We start from the raw sequence: 14852 nt of genomic DNA, 5'->3' as shown, positions 1-14852 counted from the left end.
CAAAATTTTTTATTGCTGAAATAAAAGTTGACAGGCATCCTTCAACTGCTTTTATTGTTCTAGTACTAATAAAATTCTTTAATGTCTAATTATTTTCACATTACATCTTTTGACTACTGAAAAATGAATGCTTTCCTCTTCTGATTATTTGATTGTAGATGAACCAAGTGTTTACTGATGCCACATTTAGAATATTGGAAAAGACACAGACCAACCATTTATTGCAAACACCTTTCATTGAATATTTATGAATCATTTGATGAATGATATCCACATCACACTTTGTCATGTTATAGATGGTAACAGCTTTTGGTTTCTTTTTTCCTTCTGCACTCACTGCTGCTTTGAAACATGTGCTGGAAATAACGAAATTCTTATTCTTTTTGCCTTCGTACACTATCAGAGAGCATTCTGTCTTATCAGTCCCTTTCAAGATAATGGTAGAACGTAAGCTAATACTGTTCTTCTTCATGCAGTTGGGGATTTCTCAATGAATCTCGTTCATCAGCCCCTCTAAAACAATGTTTCCTTCTGTCTGAGTTTCTCTGCAAGCTGAAAGGATGTGAAGAAGTTGTCTGTTGTCATTTTTTCCCCCTTATTAAGAAATGGCTCCAAATGCTGGTTGTCTTGATGGCCTTCCTCCTTACCAAGGAAGGCACTGCAAATGTACTTCCATTCCATGTCTGCAGCTCTCCAAAACTTGAGCCTAGATTTGTCAGGTTTGTTTGACATAAACTGGGTAAACCAGCACCTCACTTTACTTTAAAATTAGCTGCTCATCAAGTGTAATATTTTCTCCAGGTTGGTAACAGTTGAAGCAGTTTTGCACAAATTTGTTCCATATTTCAAAAACAATAGTGATATTGTCAGCAGGGTTGCACTGAGCTCGAGATGATTGTCATCGAATCTGAGAAGTTCACAGAATTTGTTTCTTGTTGTTTCATCTCTATTAATCTTAGGCTCCCAAGAAAGTGACCAAAGGCCATCCAAGAAAACCCCTTCAGAACAAAAAGCACCTCTGGCTTACATGATATCAGTCACTGTCTCCAGTTCCTTCAACAATATGCTCCAACACTGTTTTTTATTTTGGCCCGGCATTTGATTCTGTGTATGTGTGTGTGTGTGTGTGTGTGTGTGTGTGTGTGTGTGTGTATGTGTGTGTGTGTTTTATGATAGACAGCATCAGTTCTTCAAAAATAAGTTGGACAGCACTGATGATGGAGTCATATGCTGTAGATTCCCCTCTCTCCTTCAGGAAGTTCAAAGCAGCCTTCTTCCAGGCAACAATTTGCTAGCTGCCTTCCATTCTGTTCCATCTCTGGCTGCCATCTTCACTGTTTTAGTAGTTGTATCCTGAGACTGTTGTGGAAAGAGTGGTGATGGGACATCACCTACTGATATTAACTCCTCAGTTTTGCTACTTTCATCACCTGTTAACTATGGCACGAAATCAGCATCTGAATCTGGGTCACCTTCTCATTAAGTATCCAAGTTCTCCAGAATATTCAAAATCTCTTTGTTAGTAAGATCATAAACTCCATCTGAACATACCTTCAAAGGCCCAATGATACCAACTGACCACTGTGTTATCCATGGCCCAAAGGCACTATAGGATGTGGATACGGAGGGGCATGGAGTCAGCACACTATTCTCCAGGCTGTTGTCAGTTTTCATGGCCTGGAGCTCCTACTTCTCAATCAAGTAGCTCCTCAATTGGCTTCACAGGGACTGAGTGAACTCCACTTGTCAACAATGCATGGCAAACACAAACTGTAACCCATACAATTGCTTAGCCACACCTGATGGTGCTTCATTTTGGTGATCTGACAGGAACTGGTGTATCCACCATGGCAAGGCGACTGGCAGTAAGACCATGCTGATGCAAAATACTTGGAAACACCTACTACAGGGCAAAAAACACTGTTTAAATGATGAGATGAGTAACAACAGCAGTATATGGAACATTACTGAAATGTTACTTTACAATGTCAAGGACAATATATCAAGAAACGTTTGATGCAGCAGTTTGTTGAGCAAAGCAAAATGTAACACAAGTACTTTTGTAATTATAATAACAGAAATATACCAAAAAGGAATTATACCAAGTGTCAACTGACTGCTGCCTTTGCTCTACAGATACTTCATGAAATCAAGAAAATTAAGCACATTCCAGTACATTATTGTCAAAAGTGACAAAATTTTAGTAAAAAAAAAATGTTAAAAACTGAATGTATTATTACAAAAATATAAGTTATAAGGTGTCTTCTGACCTGTGTCACTGTTCAGCTGTCTATTCAGAAAGTAGGGAATGTTTTGGTCTGACACTGCTAGGTGCGCGCCGAACGCATATGTTTTGGTATGTCTGTGCTCGGCAGCCCAGTCGGCATCCATCCATGACAGTGAGAACATCTCTGTGCATCTGGTTTTTTTGATATTCGAATTTGAAATGCACGCTGCAATCGAAAATCCTGCCAATTGTGAGGTGCGGTCTGTGATACGGCTTTTGTTGGTGAAAAACCTAAAACCCACAGAAATTTGTCATGAACTGTGTAAAGTGTACAGAAACAACGTAATGAGTGAATATTCCATCTGGAAATTCGGTTTAAAAATGGCTGAACCAATGTTCACGATGAAGAGAAGAGTGGGCACTCGAGCTCTGTGACTGACAATCTTGTCGCTGAAGTGATATTTTCCCTCATCCGCCCTACAGCCCCGATCTTGCAACAAGCGACTTCCACTTGTTTCCCAAAATGAAGAACTGGCTTGCAATGCAGCACTTTGATGATGACGTGGAACTCCAGGCGGGCATGACTCACTGGCTGAAGTCTAAGGCAGCAGAATTTTATGATGAAGGCCTTTCAAAGCTTGTCCACTGCTATGATTAGTGCCTCAATGTGTTTGGTGCCTATGTGGAAAAGTGGTATATCAGTCGCTCTTTCAGATGTATATAATAAAATATATTTCTTGTACTCAGTTTTTTTCTAATGGCAAAACGTTCCCTACTTTCTGAATAGCCCTTGTAATATTGAGACATCTAATATTTTCTCTTTACATATTTTGACTACATGATTAATGAAATACAACTCAACTAAGTCAAGATTTTGGTTCAATAAGCATGTGTAATGTTTCAAATTATTCATGAGGCAGACAAAAATAACTGAAAAAACTGTCTTCACAAGACTTCAAAAATTCTTCACAGATTCATTTGGAAATACAATACAATGTTGCAATCAAATACACGTGTTTCTATGTACATACTAGAGTGCCATATAGTATATAAATTTTGCGTACATTATACACAAAATAAATAAAAATGTAATAAATATAACATGTATTTACATATCATATGGTGCTCCAGTAGGTATACAAAAACATGCTTATTAGAATGAAGTGTAGTGCCACAATTTCAAAGGAATCAGTCGAGAACAATCAGAGATTTCAGATTTTGAACAAATAAACATGAGACTTTTGCTAAAGATGTATCCCCTTTGTCTAAATAAATAAAAATCTATATAATGGAAGGAAACATTCCACGTGGGAAAAATTATATATAAAAACAAAGATGAGGTGACTTACCGAACAAAAGCGCTGGCAGGTCGATAGACACACAAACAAACACAAACATACACACAAAATTCAAGCTTTCGCAACAAACTGTTGCCTCATTAGGAAAGAGGGAAGGAGAGGGGAAGACGAAAGGAAGTGGGTTTTAAGGGAGAGGGTAAGGAGTCATTCCAATCCCGGGAGCGGAAAGACTTACCTTAGGGGGAAAAAAGGACAGGTATACACTCGCACACACGCACATATCCATCCACACATACAGACACAAGCAGACATATTTAAAGACCCTAAGGTAAGTCTTTCCGCTCCCGGGATTGGAATGACTCCTTACCCTCTCCCTTAAAACCCACTTCCTTTCGTCTTCCCCTCTCCTTCCCTCTTTCCTGATGAGGCAACAGTTTGTTGCGAAAGCTTGAATTTTGTGTGTATGTTTGTGTTTGTTTGTGTGTCTATCGACCTGCCAGCGCTTTTGTTTGGTAAGTCACCTCATCTTTGTTTTTATATATAAATAAAAATCTAAATATTTGTCTGCACAAAATCATAAATCTCTGAAAGTTCTTCACCGATTTCTTAAATGTCCAAAAGGTCTTCACCTATTCCTTTCAAATTTTGACACAACATTGCATTTGAATACACATGTTTCTTATATACCTACAGGTGTGCTGTATGGTATATGAATATATACACAATATACATAAAATCATAGTTTTAACTGTCTGCATCAGAGAGAACAAAATTGCACATTTTTACAGCAGAGCATTTTCTTATTCACAGTCAGTTTTCACAGAAAAACTGTACACTGTTGTTGACAAACGTATATAGTCTATGTCTGTCTGAATGTTCAATAGAGTATCATGACACTGAAACATTTCCAGCAAAAATATCTAAAAAAGTTCATGACTGATCTACGTCAAATTTTAAATTATATGTATACCGTAATTTAGAGTAAATCAGTAAAGAACTTTTAGAGATTTTTGCTAACAATGTTCACTATTATGATACACTACTGAACACTCACACAGGCCCAGACTATATATTTTTTTAAACAACAGTATACAGGTTTTCTGTGAGAACCAAATGTGAGAAAGAAAATGCTCTGATGTAAAAGTGTGTGGATTTGTTGCTTTTGTTGCAGCCAGTGTTAACTATGATAGCCATGCATTTAAACTATTAGACAAATTATTTCTCCCATATATATCCTTTCTCATTATACACATTCTTCAACATAAATTGTATACACAAAAATGTGCTGTTTCGTTTTCTACCCCATAGATAGTTACTACAGAAAACAAGAAAGTTGTATTTCCAGATTATCAGCTTATGATTAGGCAGTAGTACAGCATCTGAATTTTCAATAGCAACAAACAAGTCTTAAGGTGTGAAGACTGGGTGGGAGGCGAGGAAACGGATACAGGGGTGGGAGGATTGGACATAGAGAGTAGGAAGGAGATGGACAGATAGAGGGCGCAGGAGGAGATGGAGAGAAAAAGTGAGGAGAAGATGGACAGAGAGATGGGGGAGGAGGTGATGGAGAAAGAGAGGGGGAGGAGTAGATGGACAGAGACAGAGGGCACAAGAAGATTAGAACATACATCCCACTTCCATACATATTAGAAATGCGTGGTTTCTCGTTTCTTTCTTTGTCATTTAATCAGACTAAACTACAGCAATGTATGGTAGCGTACAGCTAGTAATAATAATAATTGATTACGTAATGATGTAATAAGTTGTAGTTATATTAAACAATGGAAACTACAGGTTGGAATGTCAACAATATATGGAAAATGATGGATTGCTACACACCATAAAGATGACTTGTTGAGGCGCAGACAGGTACCATGAAAAGACTGTTACATATTTAGCTTCTGGCCAGAGCCTCCTTCGGAAAAGAAAACACACACACATTCCTTCACAAAAGCACACACACCTCACACACCCTACCATATCCATCAGCTTTGTCATGTGTGCATGAAGTGTGCTTGCTTGTATGACTGAATGTGTGCGTGTGTTTTCTTTTGCAAAGAAGGCTTTGAGCTAAAACTAAATGTGTAACAGTCTGCAACTCAATGTGATATCTTTACAGTGAGCAGCAATATATAATTTTCATTCACTATTTGTAATTATATTAAGATTCACAAAATTTTGGGGGGACAGACATTCTGGTGTGCAATATTGAGCATATGCCTGTCTTGATGTATCTGAGTAATAAAAGATTGCGGCAGAACACTGCTCTATGGAATTTGTGTCCAACAGATACTCACACTCCAAATCCTACCTACTGCAATACCATTACTAGTAAGATCTACTTTAGCCCACCTGGTTAGCTGAGCAGTCTAACGCACGGTTTTTCGGATTGGAAATGAGCGTCTGGTCCCCGGCACGAATCCGCCCATTGGACTTGTGTCGAGGTCCGGTGAGCCAGCCAGTCTATGGATGGTTTTTAGGTGGTTTTCCATCTGCCTTGGAAAATGCGGTCTGTTTCCCCTTATTCTGCCTCAGCTACACTATGTTGGCAATTGCTGCATAAACAAGTTCTCCACATATGCGTACACCACCATAACTCTACCACGCAAACATAGGGGTTAGGCCAGTATTACACCATCAAATTTCTTTGTCCAATACCTTTGTCAAAGAAATTTGATGGTGTAATAGGGAACTTTGTCAAATGTTGTCAAATATTTGATCAAATCTAGGGCCTCGCTGTAGATTTGATAAAAGAAGTTGCTTGTCTTCTGTTCAGTGCAATGTGACATGTTACCACGTGGAGCGCTAGCATCGCTGCTGCGTTCTGTCATCTGTAGTGTTTTTATAAGCATTGCCGGTAAATACAACTGGTGTGTACCAACAACTACAAAATTAATAGAGATGTATGAAGCTGATGAGGTGCTTTACATCATGAGTCACCCTGAATACAAAAATATATTAAAAAGATTGGAGACCTGACCTGACCTAACCTAACTCTCTCCTGTAGCATGGAATTGGAGTGTTACAGTGAGCCTGTCTTCTGCAGACATAGCAGTTATTAAGTGAGTATTATGCTTTGTGATATGAGGATACACTTCACTGAGCAAATACAGAAATGTATGCTCATCCATTCTTAAGTAATTGATGTCCTCCACAATAAGCTCACGTAACAAGTTTTGTTGAATGCTTTTATCGTGTCGTTGAGAAACCCACGGCTTCCCCCAGGTATGTTTCCTTTATTCCCCCTGCTTCTCTTCCGCACGTGCACACAGTGCAGTGGTGGTACTTGCAACTCCTGCGGTTCATAACAAGTTGTTGTCACCCACCTTGAACTATGATGAAAAATATGATGACAGTGTAATACCCCTTCTAATGCTACGTCAAAGATCTTTGTCAAATATATTTTACAGAATATTGGATCACATCTTTGATCAAATCTTTGACAAAGAAATTTGATAGTGTAATACCGGCCTTACACTTGTCTAGTGTGCCACACAATAATCCTGAAAGAGTGGTTTCAGTGTAGGGCAGTGGAGGGGTGCAGTGGAATGCGTTAGTTGTCGTGGGGTTGTGGACCACTGTGGCTGCGGCAGGCCTCTCTGGTGTTTCTACGCCCCCGGTTAATATACAATGCAATACAAGATATACTTTAAGAGGGATAACGACACCTATGAGGTAATCCACATTATACCACAGTTGACATGTTAACCACTGACTACTAATCTGGCAGTGAACACAGAATATGTGTCTCGGTAATATACAATACCTTATGGCAGAAGAAGCTCTGTTTCACAAATTTGCAATAGATTCTTCATTCCATCACCAATACCTGAGAACTTTGAAGGCCAGAGCTTGGTTTCTGCCACTCACATTGGCCTCAATTCAGATAAATTACTCTTGTCAGTATTGTCCTCTGTTTCATTTATCTGCCTCCACCCTATTATGTCAGTTATCAATTCCCATATATTAATTTTTATTTTATACCAGTTACTTGTTTTACAGTTTACCATTTGGATATACTTGCTCCTGCAATACATTCTTCTTTCATTTTTATCTACTGTATGCTACCCTCACTTGTCTCACTAAGGTTTTACTTTTGGTTTATGTCTATCTTACCTTGGATGTGTTGACTGTCTTATGTGTCTGTTATAAAATTTTAAAGTTTTGAAACTTATCAGTTATGTGCAGTTCATTGTTGAATTTTCTCTTGTATTACTCTGTTTCACTTCTCTCAATGTGAATTCATGATTGATCTCCTATGAAACTCTTTTCATGAATAACACGCAACATCTTTCTTCAAGTTTCTGAACTAGTAATGTTTGGCCTAGTTCAGATGTAACTTTGCACAGAATCATTTCCTTTCACCCTTACCTCCCTTTTGGCAGATGAATGACTCTTTATGTCATCTTCTGTTTGTGCTGATTGCAATGTTGCTATCCATACTGTTGACATGTATTTTTAGCCACAGAGGTTACTATCTGTTTCGTTTTAAGGTAAAGAACACACACCATTCCTGTTGTTAGAGATGCATTTAGGTAGCAAAAGGGGCTTGTTCTCCAAACCATCAGGTTAGGGGTCATAATTGCTGACACTTTCACTTAAGAACTGGGGACTGAATTCCATATGAACATCATCCAGAGGCAGAACATCTCAGTATTTGGGCTACGAAGGAAAGAGTGAGTATTGCACATGAAATTAGTACACATTAAATAAATTCGTAATTGTGAATAAGGCCTACCATCAGCTGTAGAATGGAATGACGACAACAGAAACCTGTGCCAGAAGGACTCAAACCCAGATTTCCCACTTATCATGAGCCATTGCATTACCATTTATCTATCCGTGTACAACTCACAGCCAGACCCAAACTTCTGTATGTCGTCAAATTCCCGTACAGGTAAGACATCGTACTTGAAAGTCACTTGCCCAGTATCGGCGAAGAAATACAATATTGTAGTGCCTGTGTTATTCTGGTTACGATGCAAAGTTCCTTTGGACGTGCATCATTTAATGTATTTCATAACATGCATGCATGTACAAAGGAACTTTGCATAATAATCAGAATAACACTGGTACTGAAGTATTGCATTTCTCTGCTGATACCGGGCAAGTGATTTTCAAGTACAATGTATGACCTGTAGGGGAATACACACAATAGATGTATGAGTACAGGTCATAGATGCATGGTTGATGACATATGGAAGTTTGAGTCTGGCCGTGAGTTGTGCACAGATAGCCAAGTGGTATGGCAACCGCTCATAATAAGCAGGAAATCTGGGTATGAGTCCCTGTCATTTAGATAACACATTCTGCTGTAATAAAAGTATTGAAGGGTATCCCTGATTTTTTTTGTGAATGAAGCCTGACACAACCCACATCAACACCATATCCCCTGGCCACTTGTTACTGTGAAGTAACAAGTGGCCAAGAATGAGTCTAGACTGAGACCAGGAACCAACAGTGTCATTTAAAGAGTAAACTAACTTTCAGATATTTTTTTTGAAGTCTACAATTTTACATTTCTGAACATTTAAAGCAAGTCTCCAATCTTTGGACCACTTTGGAATCTCATCAAGATCTGACTGAATATTTATGCAGCACCTTTCAGACAGTACTTCAATATAGATAACTGCACCCTCTGCAAAAAGTCTGAGCCCACTATTAATATTGCCTGCAAGGTCAATAATATACAACATGAACAGTGAGTGTTCCAACACGCTAATATGGGGCACACCCAAAGTTACTTCTACATCTGACAATGACTCTCCATCCAATGTAACATATTGCATCCTCCCTATCAAAAAATCCTCAGTCTATTCAGAAATTTTGCTTGATACCCCATATGATCATACTTTTGACAGTAAGTGTTGATGTGATAATGAGTCAAATGCTTTTTGAAGTCAAGAAATATGGCATGTGGCTAACACCTTAATATAAAGCTTTCGGTATGTTATGTGAGGAAAGTGCAAGTCGGGTTTCGCACAAACAATGTTTTCAGAATCCATGCTAGTATACATGGAGCTCATTCAGATGAGATACCTCATTATTATGAAATTCTACAACAAATCAATGTCAGGGATACTGGATGGTAATTTTGTGGATCACTTCTACACTCCTGGAAATTGAAATAAGAACACCATAAATTCATTGTCCCAGGAAGGGGAAACTTTATTGACACATTCCTGGGATCAGATACATCACATGATCACACTGACAGAACCACAGGCACATAGACACAGGCAACAGAGCATGCACAATGTCGGCACTAGTACAGTGTATATCCACATTTCGCAGCAGTGCAGGCTGCTATTCTCCCATGGAGACGATCGTAGAGATGCTGGATGTAGTCCTGTGGAACGGCTTGCCATGCCATTTCCACCTGGCGCCTCAGTTGGACCAGCGTTCGTGCTGGACGTGCAGACCGCGTGAGACGACGCTTCATCCAGTCCCAAACATGCTCAATGGGGGACAGATCCGGAGATCTTGCTGGCCAGGGTAGTTGACTTACACCTTCTAGAGCACGTTGGGTGGCACGGGATACATGCGGACGTGCATTGTCCTGTTGGAACAGCAAGTTCCCTTGCCGGTCTAGGAATGGTAGAACGATGGGTTCGATGACGGTTTGGATGTACCGTGCAGTATTCAGTGTCCCCTCGACGATCACCAATGGTGTACGGCCAGTGTAGGAGATCGCTGCCCACACCATGATGCCGGGTGTTGGCCCTGTGTGCCTCGGTCGTATGCAGTCCTGATTGTGGCGCTCACCTGCACGGCGCCAAACACGCATACGACCATCATTGGCACCAAGGCAGAAGCGACTCTCATCGCTGAAGACGACACGTCTCCATTCGTCCCTCCATTCACGCCTGGCGCGACACCACTGGAGGCGGGCTGCACGATGTTGGGGCGTGAGCGGAAGACGGCCTAACGGTGTGCGGGACCGTAGCCCAGCTTCATGGAGACGGTTGCGAATGGTCCTCGCCGATACCCCAGGAGCAACCGTGTCCCTAATTTGCTGGGAAGTGGCGGTGGGGTCCCCTACGGCACTGCGTAGGATCCTACGGTCTTGGCGTGCGTCCGTGCGTCGCTGCAGTCCGGTCCCAGGTCGACGGGCACGTGCACCTTCCGCCGACCACTGGCGACAACATCGATGTACTGTGGAGACCTCACGCCTCACGTGTTGAGCAATTCGGCGGTACGTCCACCCGGCCTCCCGCATGCCCACTATACGCCCTCGCTCAAAGTCCGTCAACTGCACATACGGTTCACGTTCACGCTGTCGCGGCATGCTACCAGTGTTAAAGACTGCGATGGAGCTCCGTATGCCACAGCAAACTGGCTGACACTGACGGCGGCGGTGCACAAATGCTGCGCAGCTAGCGCCATTCGACGGCCAACACCACGGTTCCTGGTGTGTCCGCTGTGCCGTGCGTGTGATCATTGCTTGTACAGCCCTCTCGCAGTGTCCGGAGCAAGTATGGTGGGTCTGACAGACCGGTGTCAATGTGTTCTTTTTTCCATTTCCAGGAGTGTATTTTTCTTTGTGTACTTTGGTGGGTCTTTCTTGCTGGCGGTGACATGACATTATTTATTTTTACCTTCATTGGAATGTGCTTTCTTATAGGAGTGATGGAGTCATGCCATATTGGTTGAATACTTCCTTTTATTTCTCCTCTTGTTAATGTGATATCATTGGTGCTTTTCCCATTGTGGCATATATATGTAGGTATCTGTCTATCATTCAGTAGGGTGAAACCATCTTCTTCTAGGGTTTCAATGACTAGTCTTGTTGTATAGTTCTCTGTGTCTGTTCTGCAGTTGAGATCACCTGCAATAATGGTGGTTTGCTGTCACATTGTTTCATGAGTGTGACTATTTTGTCAATTATTTCTACAGCATTTGTGTGCAGTTTAAAATAGGCTGCAATTATATTTATACTTCTACTAGCATACTATTTTCTTGTTTTATGATTTTTTTGGTGGGCATGGGTCATCCTCTTTCTCCCTTCTTTGTCATTAAGTGATAATTGTAGAAATCTTTATATTGCCAGTTGTCTATCAGGAAGGTTTCTGCTAGAATTGCAAGATCTGAGTTTTGCAGAATGTCTGTTGGTGTTAGGTTAAGAGCACTTTTTATTCCTTCTGTATTCCACAAGACTGCTTTTACTTCTTGCTCCTCTGGTTTTCTTCCTAGTTTTAGTTGAGCTCTGCTCCCTCTTCCATTGATTGTCTTGGGAAACGAAATCGATGTACTTTTATGTTTTGAGGCCAGAATTTTGGTTCTTATGTGATTTGTAGATTTTCAAATGAGATGCCTACTTTGAAAGCTTTTTTGTCACCCAGTGTGTGCAGTTCTTCACACTCTAGTTGTCCCAGTATTCCTTTCTTGTTAAGGTATTTCACTACTGTAGCAGTTGTGGTGGTTCTCTTTAAGTTACCGATATATAGCCCGCTGTTGTTTCTGCTTCTTGCATTTCTTTGTCTTTTTTTTGTACCCATTATGGTTTTATTTTTACTCTTTTTTCTTCTGTACCAGCTCCTCCTTACCACACTACTCCAATGGGACCCTCCATTGTGTATAGTCACTGTGAATAAACTTCTAAACAAACAGAGACTATTGCATAATAGGTGCAAAAAAATAGGATTACAGATATAGGGTGCCAAATGAAACATGTTTGGCTGTCAAGAGAGCAATGCTTGAAGCTTTCAATGAATACCATATAAGAAAAGAGTCAAATGGTCTTTCACAAAGACAAAGACATTTTGGTCGTACATAGAAGCTGTTAGAGGCACCACTGAGGTTACAGTCAATTCACACATGAATGAGACAAGAACTGAAACTGAGAGCAGCAAAGCAAAACCTGAAATATTTAATTCCATTTTTAGATGTTCTTTTACAAAAGAAAACCCAGGAAATTGCCCCAATTTAATCCTCATACCACTGAAAAGATGAGTGAAAGAAGTGTTAGTGTCAGTGGCGTTAAGAAACAGCTGAAATCATTAAAATTGAACAAAGTTCCTTGGCCTGATGGAATGCTTGTCAGAATCTATACTGAATTTGTGGCTGATATAGTCCATCTTCTAACTATAAACTATCATAGATCCCTTAAACAAAAAACTGTTCCCTGCAGTTGAAAGAAAGAACAGGTACCTGTTCATAAGAAGGGTAGTACACTCCTGGAAATGGAAAAAAGAACACATTGACACCGGTCTGTCAGACCCACCATACTTGCTCCGGACACTGCGAGAGGGCTGTACAAGCAATGATCACACGCACGGCACAGCGGACACACCAGGAACCGTGGTGTTGGCCGTCGAATGGCGCTAGCTGCGCAGCATTTGTGCACCGCCGCCGTCAGTGTCAGCCAGTTTGCTGTGGCATACGGAGCTCCGTCGCAGTCTTTAACACTGGTAGCATGCCGCGACAGCATGAACGTGAACCGTATGTGCAGTTGACGGACTTTGAGCGAGGGCGTATAGTGGGCATGCGGGAGGCCGGGTGGACGTACCGCCGAATTGCTCAACACGTGGGGCGTGAGGTCTCCACAGTACATCGATGTTGTCGCCAGTGGTCGGCGGAAGGTGCACGTGCCCGTCGACCTGGGACCGGCCCGCAGCGACGCACGGATGCACGCCAAGACCGTAGGATCCTACACAGTGCCGTAGGGGACCGCACCGCCACTTCCCAGCAAATTAGGGACACTGTTGCTCCTGGGGTATCGGCGAGGAACATTCGCAACCGTCTCCATGAAGCTGGGCTACGGTCCCGCACACCATTAGGCCGTCTTCCGCTCACGCCCCAACATCGTGCAGCCCGCCTCCAGTGGTGTCGCGACAGGCGTGAATGGAGGGACGAATGGAGACATGTCGTCTTCAGCGATGAGAGTCGCTTCTGCCTTGGTGCCAATGATGGTCGTATGCGTGTTTGGTGCCGTGCAGGTGAGCGCCACAATCAGGACTGCATACGACCAAGGCACACAGGGCCAACACCCGGCATCATGGTGTGGGGAGCGATCTCCTACACTGGCCGTACACCACTGGTGATCGTCGAGGGGACACTGAATACTGCACGGTACATCCAAACCCTCATCGAACCCATCGTTCTACCATTCCTAGACCGGCAAGGGAACTTGCTGTTCCAACAGGACAATGCACGTCCGCATGTATCCCGTGCCACCCAACGTGCTCTAGAAGGTGTAAGTCAACTACCCTGGCCAGCAAGATCTCCGGATCTGTCCCCCATTGAGCATGTATGGGACTGGATGAAGCGTCATCTCACGCGGTCTGCACGTCCAGCACGAACGCTGGTCCAACTGAGGCGCCAGGTGGAAATGGCATGGCAAGCCGTTCCACAGGACTACATCCAGCATCTCTACGATCGTCTCCATGGGAGAATAGCAGCCTGCATTGCTGCGAAAGGTGGATATACACTGTACTAGTGCTGACATTGTGCATGCTCTGTTGCCTGTGTCTATGTGCCTGTGGTTCTGTCAGTGTGATCATGTGATGTATCTGACCCCAGGAATGTGTCAATAAAGTTTCCCCTTCCTGGGACAATGAATTCACGGTGTTCTTATTTCAATTTCCAGGAGTGTAGATAAAGAAAAATTAACAAACCAGCAAGAACAAATAACACAAATATAAACTTTAATAGAGGAAGGAGACCTTGAAAAAGCAACAGAAAAAATAGAAGATCTCCTAAAAAATTCTGTGATACAAACAAACCCAAAAATAAGGATGGCAAAAAGATGGTTCGATGCTGAATGCTACAGTAAAAGGAGCACTGTTCTAAGAATGCTCCACAGATAAAGAAACCAGCAAAATGAGGAAACATACAAACCGTATGCAGAAGAGAGGAGAATCTACGAAAAACTAATAGAAGAGAAGAAAAAAGAATACATAGAAAGAGAGGCAAAAAGAGAAGTGGATGAAGCAGAGAAAGACCCATACACAGCAGCAAGACCAAGACAACTGGCTTATACACCAAATATAGACATGAAGGAATGGGAAGACCACTTCAATAAGATACTGAACAAATGAGGAATCAAAACACCCCCAAAGAAAGAGAAACAACATAAAACTAAGGAAAAAGACAATGTATGGGAACCTCTAAATGAGGAAGATGTAAAAGAAGTAATAAAAGCACTGAAGAACAAGAAAGCGGCAGGACCCAATAATATATATAATGAAGATGCAAAAGAGGCCCTCCAACACATATGGATCAAACTATTCAACAAATGCTGGGAACTTAGAAGAATTCTGACCTAATGGAGACACTCGACAATAAAAGTTCTCTACAAACATAGAGGAGACCCAATGGACCCAAAC

General features: G+C 41.7%; 1 protein-coding gene across 2 annotated transcripts in view; it reads right to left on the bottom strand.

Annotated features, from left to right (window-relative positions):
- LOC126418537 (proton-coupled folate transporter-like) overlaps positions 1 to 14852 on the bottom strand; it is a 158755-nt gene that overhangs the window by 50852 nt on the left and 93051 nt on the right. The window lies entirely within an intron of this gene.

Source organism: Schistocerca serialis, chromosome 9, assembly GCF_023864345.2.
Source record: "Schistocerca serialis cubense isolate TAMUIC-IGC-003099 chromosome 9, iqSchSeri2.2, whole genome shotgun sequence".
Taxonomy (NCBI): Eukaryota; Metazoa; Arthropoda; class Insecta; order Orthoptera; family Acrididae; genus Schistocerca; species Schistocerca serialis.
The sequence above is the reverse complement of the archived record's forward strand: the minus strand, read 5'-3'. Positions and strand labels throughout refer to the sequence as shown.